Below are 7,328 nucleotides of genomic sequence, written 5' to 3'. Positions count from 1 at the left end.
ACAGGGATGGTCAATTCATTGGAAGGGAAGTCATGTGGAAGGCAACTGTTGTTATTCTGTCTGCCTCCAGAGGGCAGAAACAGGACCGTTGGGGGAAAGTGGCAAGGAGACAGGTGTCAGAAGACTTGGTATAGATTTGGCGTTGCTGATAAAAGGCATTCTCCGCAAGAAACGTTTCCCTCTTCCTGGTGGCATTCGGGCTGAGCTGGGTGCTTAGCTGTCACAGACATGGAAACAGATTCTGATCGGGGAGGAAGAGCACCTCAAAAACCTTTAGCTCCCTGTCAACCCTGTGGTTTTATGAGCCCTGGCACTCATTCAGCTTCTACCTGAATAGTTTCTGATGACTATGGAATGGATATTCTTGTTTGAAGTGACTTTACAAAATATATATATAAAATATAAAATATATATTTATATAAAATATTATATATATATGGTGAAGCTATAACATTGTTCTAGAAAAGTGGGTTTGACTGAGGCTGAAGTATTGCTCTTAATTTTTTTTTTTAACATTTATTTATTTTTGAGACAGAGAGAGACAGAGCATGAATGGGGGAGGGGCAGAGAGAGAGACACACACAGAATCCGAAGCAGGCTCCAGGCTCTGAGCCTTCAGGCCAGAGCCCGACGCGGGGCTCGAACTCACGGACCGCGAGATCCTGACCTGAGCTGAAGTCGGACGCTTAACCGACTGAGCCACCCAGGCACCCCTGAAGTATTGCTCTTAGATTGTGTTATTGACTGAGCTGGCTGTCGTTTACTCTAGTTAGTACTCCAGTAAATTCAGAGTAATCCAAACAGGATTAATTGGCTTTTTCTCAATGTTCATATTGAAACTGGTATCAGATCTGGCTCAGGACATCAGAACAAGAAGTAAAGGCAAAGAGTTAATGCCCTCTATCTAAGGTCAAGATTGGGTTTCAAGATTAGAGGGCAAGACTGCGCCTGCCTGGGAGAATCTAGCAAAGGAAGGGTATTGAGACAGGAACCTACCTAGGTCTTCTAGATACTGTGTATTCCTGGCTGTAGTGATCTCTGAGAAAGAAGTTTAAATTTCAACAGTCTAGACTTAGAGAAGGTGTTCAGAGGTTTCATGGTTTAAGATTTTTTTTCAATGCTAGTTTTAAAACTCATGCTTTCTTACATGTTAAAGTTGCATTTCTTTTGTTATAACGTATTTGAAATCAGGAAGTATCACTTTGTTTTTTTTTTTGTTTGTTTTTTTTTTTTTTGTTTTTTTTTTGTTTTTTTTTTTTAGTGCCACGCAGCCTATATTGCATGGACAATATAAAGGCTTGGGGTGCCTGGGTGGCTCAGTCAGTTAAGTGTCAGACACTTGATCTAAGGGCTTGAGTTCAAGTCCCACAATGGACTCTGTGCTGAGTGTGAAGCCCACACACACACACACACACACACACACACACACACACACACAGAAAGGCTTACAAGTCTGTATATTTTCATACAGACCTTATCTTCCAGGCATCTTCATTTGGATGTTAATTTTTGTAATTGAGCAAATTCTAAAATGCTTTTGGAGCAAAGTTATGATTACAGTTCCATAATTTAGGACCTAGAGAGGCAGGTGACTTGGGTTGTCAACACCATATGGGAAGACTCGTTGCCTTGTAGTCAGGCCCTCCTTCCCATCTGCAGACCATCTCTCTGGCCTAAGTCTGTATCATCTCCCATCCAGGGTAGGTTCAGGGCATGCCTTTCTGGCAAGGGCCTTCTGCATCCTGCTGCCAGAATAGTCAGCTTTGAAACCTACTTCAATCACTCCATGACTCTATAACCTCACTGTATTCAATTTGAACCCTTCAACGTACAGTTGAGAGCCCTTCTGACATTTTAAAAAATGTTTATTTATTTGTTTTGAGAGAGAGAGGGAGAGAGAGAGAATCCCAAGCAGGTTCCTCACCATCAGCATGACCTGAGCTGAAATCAAGGGTCAGATGCTCAACTGACTGAACCACCCAGGTGCCCCTGAGAGCCCTTTTGAAGGTCCATCTTTTTCCTTGAAGTTTCCAATTCCTGTTCTATTCATTCATTCATTCATTCATTCATTCAAAGAGAAACCAATATTTATTTATTGAGTATTGGCTGCTCGAGGCTTTTAATTCTTACAACTTTAACAGAAGGCAAATCACCATTTAACAAATAAATATTTATTTAAATGTTTAACAGAGGACTCAGAGAACTTTAAGAACTTGCCCATCATCATTGGCTTTTGTGTGATTATAATTTCCATGCCCTTTGCCTACCCCATACTTCCTCTCATTCTGCAAACATTTCTTGTGGTTTCTTTCTGTGCCGAAACTGGTATGAGGTGCTGGGATAAGAAGATGAATGAAGCACTGAGATCATGTATATGAACATACAGTTACAACTGTATTCTATATATCTATTCTTCTTAATTAGAACGAAGTTAGTCTAGTGGAAGAAACAGGCAGAAATAATTGAAATCAGGAGAGAAACAGGAGTGTGCGAGGAGAAATAGGATTCAAGCACTTGCTGAACTTAGGACCAAAAAAGGATACACACACACAAACCAAAACCCAAAAACCAGAATACTGAGAAATAGCTCCTTTCTTTTTGGAATTTACGATTCGATTTTGGGGATGTGTGAGATAATAGTGAATCTAGGCAAGCGTGGCCCTCCGTCCTTATTGGCTTCTTTCAGCCAAATGTCTCCAAAGGGGCTCTTGAAGCCATCTTTCTAAAAACATGGTTCTAACCTAGGTGATAGTCCTGCCTGGGAAGGAAAAAAAAAAAAAAAGAAAAGAAAGAAAGAAAGAAAGAAAGAAAGAAAGAAAGAAAGAAAGGAAGAAAGAAAGAAAAGAAAAGAAAAAACGCAGTGCCCCCCCCGCCGCCCCTCCAGCTCTGGTCTCAGCTTTTCCAGCTTCCCCCCAGAGCCAGGTCTTGCAGTGCCGCTGAACTCTCATGACTTGGAAGCACACCTCTGTCCTTGTGCACGTGCTGTCACTTGTTTGGAGCATACCTCATCCTCATCACTGTCCTAAGATCATGCAGACGTCTGTCTTTGAGCTCCTGCTAAATCACTGCCCGCCTCCCCACAGTCTGATAGCTCTTGTCCCCATAAACTCTGTAATTCTTTTTTAGTTCTTCTCACATCGCTCTGAATCTAGTGCTTATGTCCTCCACTTGATTGGGTCTTGTTCATTTAAAGAAACTTTTTTTTAAGTTTATGTATTTATTTTTGAGAGAGAGAGTAGGGGAGGGGCAGAGAAAGAGGGAGAGAGAGATTTTCAGGCAGGCTCCGTGCTGTCCGCAGAGAGCCCGATGTGGGGTTTGAACCCACAAACACTGAGCCAAAACCAAGAGTCAGATGCTTAACTGACTGAGCCACCCAAGCACCCAGGTCTTAATCATTTTTTGTATCCCCGGCATCAACCTAGCATTGTGCCTTGAATAAAGACCCCTGATACATGTTTGTTGAATAAATTAATCGTAAAGTATGTGAAGAATTGAAATGAGTAGATAAATTGGCAAACTTCAGAGGGCAGAAGGTTAAATTCACATGTGGAAGGAAAGACTTGGCAAAAGGAAGTAAAAGCAGGCAAGAGAAATTGAGAAGACTGGGGTTAGTTGCTTGCCCTGAAATTTCAGTTCTTTGCCAGGTTCAAGAAACTCATTAACATGAAATCTGGACACATCTTTCTTTTCTTCTCCTTCTGCTCCCTCTCCTCCTCCCTTCTTCATAGGCAATTGTGATAATATCCCAATCTCTACATGTCTGAGCTAAGCTCTGAGTGCTATAACAACTTTTTAAAACATTTTTCATTGCAGTATTCTTTATGTTTTCTCTGGCTTTAATACAGTACTATGTACAATAACTTTAATCAGATAGTTGATGCTGAATGCCATTATTTAGAATACCTGGGAAGCTGAGGAGAGAGGGCAGGGAAAACTGCCTCTTCCCTCCTGGATAATTTGAGGGGTGGGATGGGATGCACTCCGTTAATCACTTTGAGCCTCTACAAGAGGAATACGTTACCATTTTACTTAATATAAACTCAACAGTTATCTATCTAAGGGGTCCCATTATGCACTCAGCTATGTTTGACAGGACAGAAATACAGATATGAATACGGATCAGTGCCCTTGTGAGCGCATATGAGTACTGAAAGGGGGAAACAGACATTTTAACTTTGGTATAATAAAATCTGTTCATGCTATGTTGGTTGTGTGAACAAGTGCTGTGGGAAATAGACAAGGGAGTGACAAAATAGCTCACAAGTTTGTGGGGATTTAAAAAAAGTTAATAGATGTGTAAATGAAAAAGCGTCATAGAGTCTTTGCTTATTACTCAGCAAACACTGCATTTATATAGCTGTTTGGTGATCTGTTGCAGAACGCCAGCCCTCGAGTTTTAGGAGCTGCTAGTTCCCCAAAGCCTCCGACTTCTTTAGTCTGGCTGAATCAAAGAGTGTCTCGTCAGTTGCGCAGGCCTGGGGCGCACGGGAGGCTCCCACAGTCCTGCGGAGCTGAGATTGTGGTGGCGGTTTTACTCTGCAGTTTACGGCAGTGGGCGGGCCCCAAATCCCCATGTGGTCCCGACATCATTGACATGGCGGAATCCCCCATCAAACCCTCCTGGTAGTTCATTTGAGCGGCGGCGGCGGCCGGAGGAGGAGGAGAGCGGCGGCGGCGGCGGCGGCGGGAGCGGCGAAGGGGCAGCGGGGATCCTCGAGACTACCGGCTGGGAAGGCGTGGGCGACCCGGTGTGTGGCGCGCCCCGGAGCCCCGCTTTTCAGCCCGAGGGAAGGTAAGGCGTGCACGATCGGCAGACTGGAGGCAACCGGGACCCCCGCACCTCGGCAGCCGGGTCCCGCGCGCTGGAAAGCCCCCGGCCGGACGCGGAGTCCGCGGGAGTGCGATCCTGTCCCGGAGCGCTCCGGCGCGCCGGGCTTCCCGGGGAAAACTTGGCGCAGAGTGCTAGGGCGCCCCGCGCTCGCCTGGACACCCCGGGAACACGGGGCCCGGGAGGGGGCTGGTCTCCACTTTGGGGCCGCATCTTGCTGGGCTCTGCCCCCCCCTCCCGTCGCCCCAGCTTGCCTGGGTTTGGAGGAGGGAAAGAAGCGGGTAGATTCTTCTTGATGAAAAAAAATCTGGCAGTGGCTCCCGGGCTCTCCCTCCCCCCCCCTCCGCCCTCCCCATCCTTCCCAGCAGATTCTGTCCGAGGAATCTGCTCCCCCTCCCGGAATCTCCGCGGCAGGAACAGCTGCCCGGGAGGGGGGAGGGCGGGCGGAGAGGCCGAGGAATCTTCGACGTGTCACATTTCTGAGGCTGTAGATTTCCATATGGTGGAGGGAGGAGGGCGGGCGTGCGAAGTGGGGCTGGAAGTTGGGGCCGCCTCTCCGCGCCGGGCGGGGGCGGGCCGGGGACCTCAGGAACCCTGGGATGCTCGCGGGGAGGGTCCGGGCCCGCAGCCCCGGGAGCCGAGCCGGCCCCCTGTCCCCGGCCGGGCCTCTCCAGGACACCTCCCCGCCTCGCCCGCTGGCACCTCCGTGCGCGCCACGTCCTCCCTCCCCGTCCTGCCCCCCGGGCTCCCCCCGGGCTGGGGGCGGTAACCGGCGGCCACGGCCGGACTCGGCGAGCCTAGCGGCTGGAAGATCGGGCGGGGGGAACGGGGCGCGGCGGGAAGGAGCGGGCGACCCGGTGTGTGGGCCAGCGTAGCTCCGGTCAGTCGGTCACCCCGAGGGGCGCCCCGGCCGGGGGTGGGGCGGGCGGGCGGAATCCGCGCCCGGAGGCGGCCGGGAGGGGCCGCGCGGACCGTCTGGTGCCCGCGGCGGGGCGGGGGCCGGCCAGCGTGGGAAGGGCCTGTCACCCTGGGAGGAAAGTAGGGCCTCGGGCTGTGCCAGCGAACTTTCCCAGAGGTCCGGGACCGGGGCGCCCCGTGGGAGCCCGAGCACGGGGCACAGATGTCCCCGGGAGACTGGGCTGGGCCGCCTGGAGGCGCCGTTGCGGAGAGGCTTCCAGGAGTGCGCGATTGGAGTTGGAGCTTTTCGATCTCAACTCCCACCCTGCCATCCCAGACGAAGGGAAGCAGTGGCATATTATCCAGACAGTGCGTTTTGCGACTTCCTTAAAAGTTACAACTTTTCTATTTTCTCTTCTGCCTAGCATTTCCTTGGAACAAAATTTTGGAATTGGGCCCGCTATGAGCCGACGCTGGGGCCCCCAATCCCGCACGTTTATCTCTCCATCCCCGTAGGTTTCTAGTCTCCCTCCCCCTCTTACACTCAGGCTTAATCATATTTTGGAACGGGCGAGGTCTTTTGTTGGGTGGGCACCCTTTGATTGCTTGTCCGTTTATTTTTTTTAATGTGCAGCTAATTTGATTTGAATTTCCGCCAGTTTCCAGGCCCTGCTAGGGAAAAACTAAGGGAGAGGAATAAGCCACTTTTTTTCTTTTTTTCTTTCTTTTTTTTTTTTTAAAGCGTGGAGAGAGGTGGGGCATTTGGGAAAGGGGAGGCACTGTGGTTGTGGGCAAAGAGTCAGAGGGAGCAGACAGACCCGGAAGAAAAGAAATCTGCTCTGGAATAACACTTTTTTTTTTTTTTTTTTTTTTGAGGCTTACAGGCCTTGGGCAAAAATGCACCGCTCTGTTCTGATTTCTACTGCCTGAGTGCTTTTCCACTCTCAGGCTAAACTGTGACTCTGGGGACCTGGACAGGATGGGGAAAGAGGTCCAGAAACCCAAGGCAGCCCAGTGGCCCTGGTTTTGTGCTTTTTGGGGGGGGGGGCTTGGTTCCCCTCATTGGAGGCAGGCTTTGTGGACCCAGCGTTCATTCAGTTCCCTGGTTCCCAGGGAACAGCTGTTAATGAGAGTAAAGTCCTTTGGGCATGTTTCTGGCCCTGCAAAGGGGACCTCACCATGAAGGTGTAATTCTCACTTTGTTTAGAGGGTCACCCACAAATGGCTAAGAATGAGGCATAGCTGGTTTAAAAAAATCATTAAAAAGTTGTGTTTAAACTCGTATGTGCTTTTAAAGTGTTTTGGTTTAAATACTAAGAAAGAAACATGTATCTGTAAAGATCATGTTCTTTTAAAAGAGATGTTAAAAGTGCAAGATATCATCATGGAATAGGGGTTGTAGTTTCTAATTACAGTATATACAGTTCCAGAAAGATATTCCCGTAACCTTTTAGGACAGACTTTGGGGGTTTTGGGAAGAATGCTTGGGATTGGTTAGGAAGCTCTAGGAGTCTAGGTAGTAATTTATTCAGTAAGTGATGGCTCTCCTTAACACTTAATTTACTATGGAAGGATTTTGATAGTGTCCTTAGAAGTTAACCAA

General features: G+C 48.5%; 1 protein-coding gene across 4 annotated transcripts in view; it reads left to right on the top strand.

Moving 5' to 3' along the window:
• The first annotated feature begins 4,662 nt into the window (after nucleotides 1–4,662).
• Nucleotides 4,663–7,328, top strand: part of FNDC3B (fibronectin type III domain containing 3B) — a 358,808-nt gene continuing 356,142 nt past the window's right edge. For 2 of the 4 annotated variants that reach the window (XM_053903638.1, XM_053903637.1), the window contains exon 1: nucleotides 4,663–4,792. The gene's annotated coding sequence lies outside the window, so the exon portion shown is untranslated. Of the gene's footprint in view, nucleotides 4,793–5,596; nucleotides 5,709–7,328 lie in introns of those variants that run through there. The other 2 variants (XM_019463183.2, XM_019463180.2) reach the window with 1 other exon arrangement.

Source organism: Panthera pardus, unplaced genomic scaffold, assembly GCF_024362965.1.
Source record: "Panthera pardus isolate Hobbes unplaced genomic scaffold, ASM2436296v1 HiC_scaffold_16, whole genome shotgun sequence".
NCBI classification, from domain to species: domain Eukaryota; kingdom Metazoa; phylum Chordata; class Mammalia; order Carnivora; family Felidae; genus Panthera; species Panthera pardus.
The sequence above is the reverse complement of the archived record's forward strand: the minus strand, read 5'-3'. Positions and strand labels throughout refer to the sequence as shown.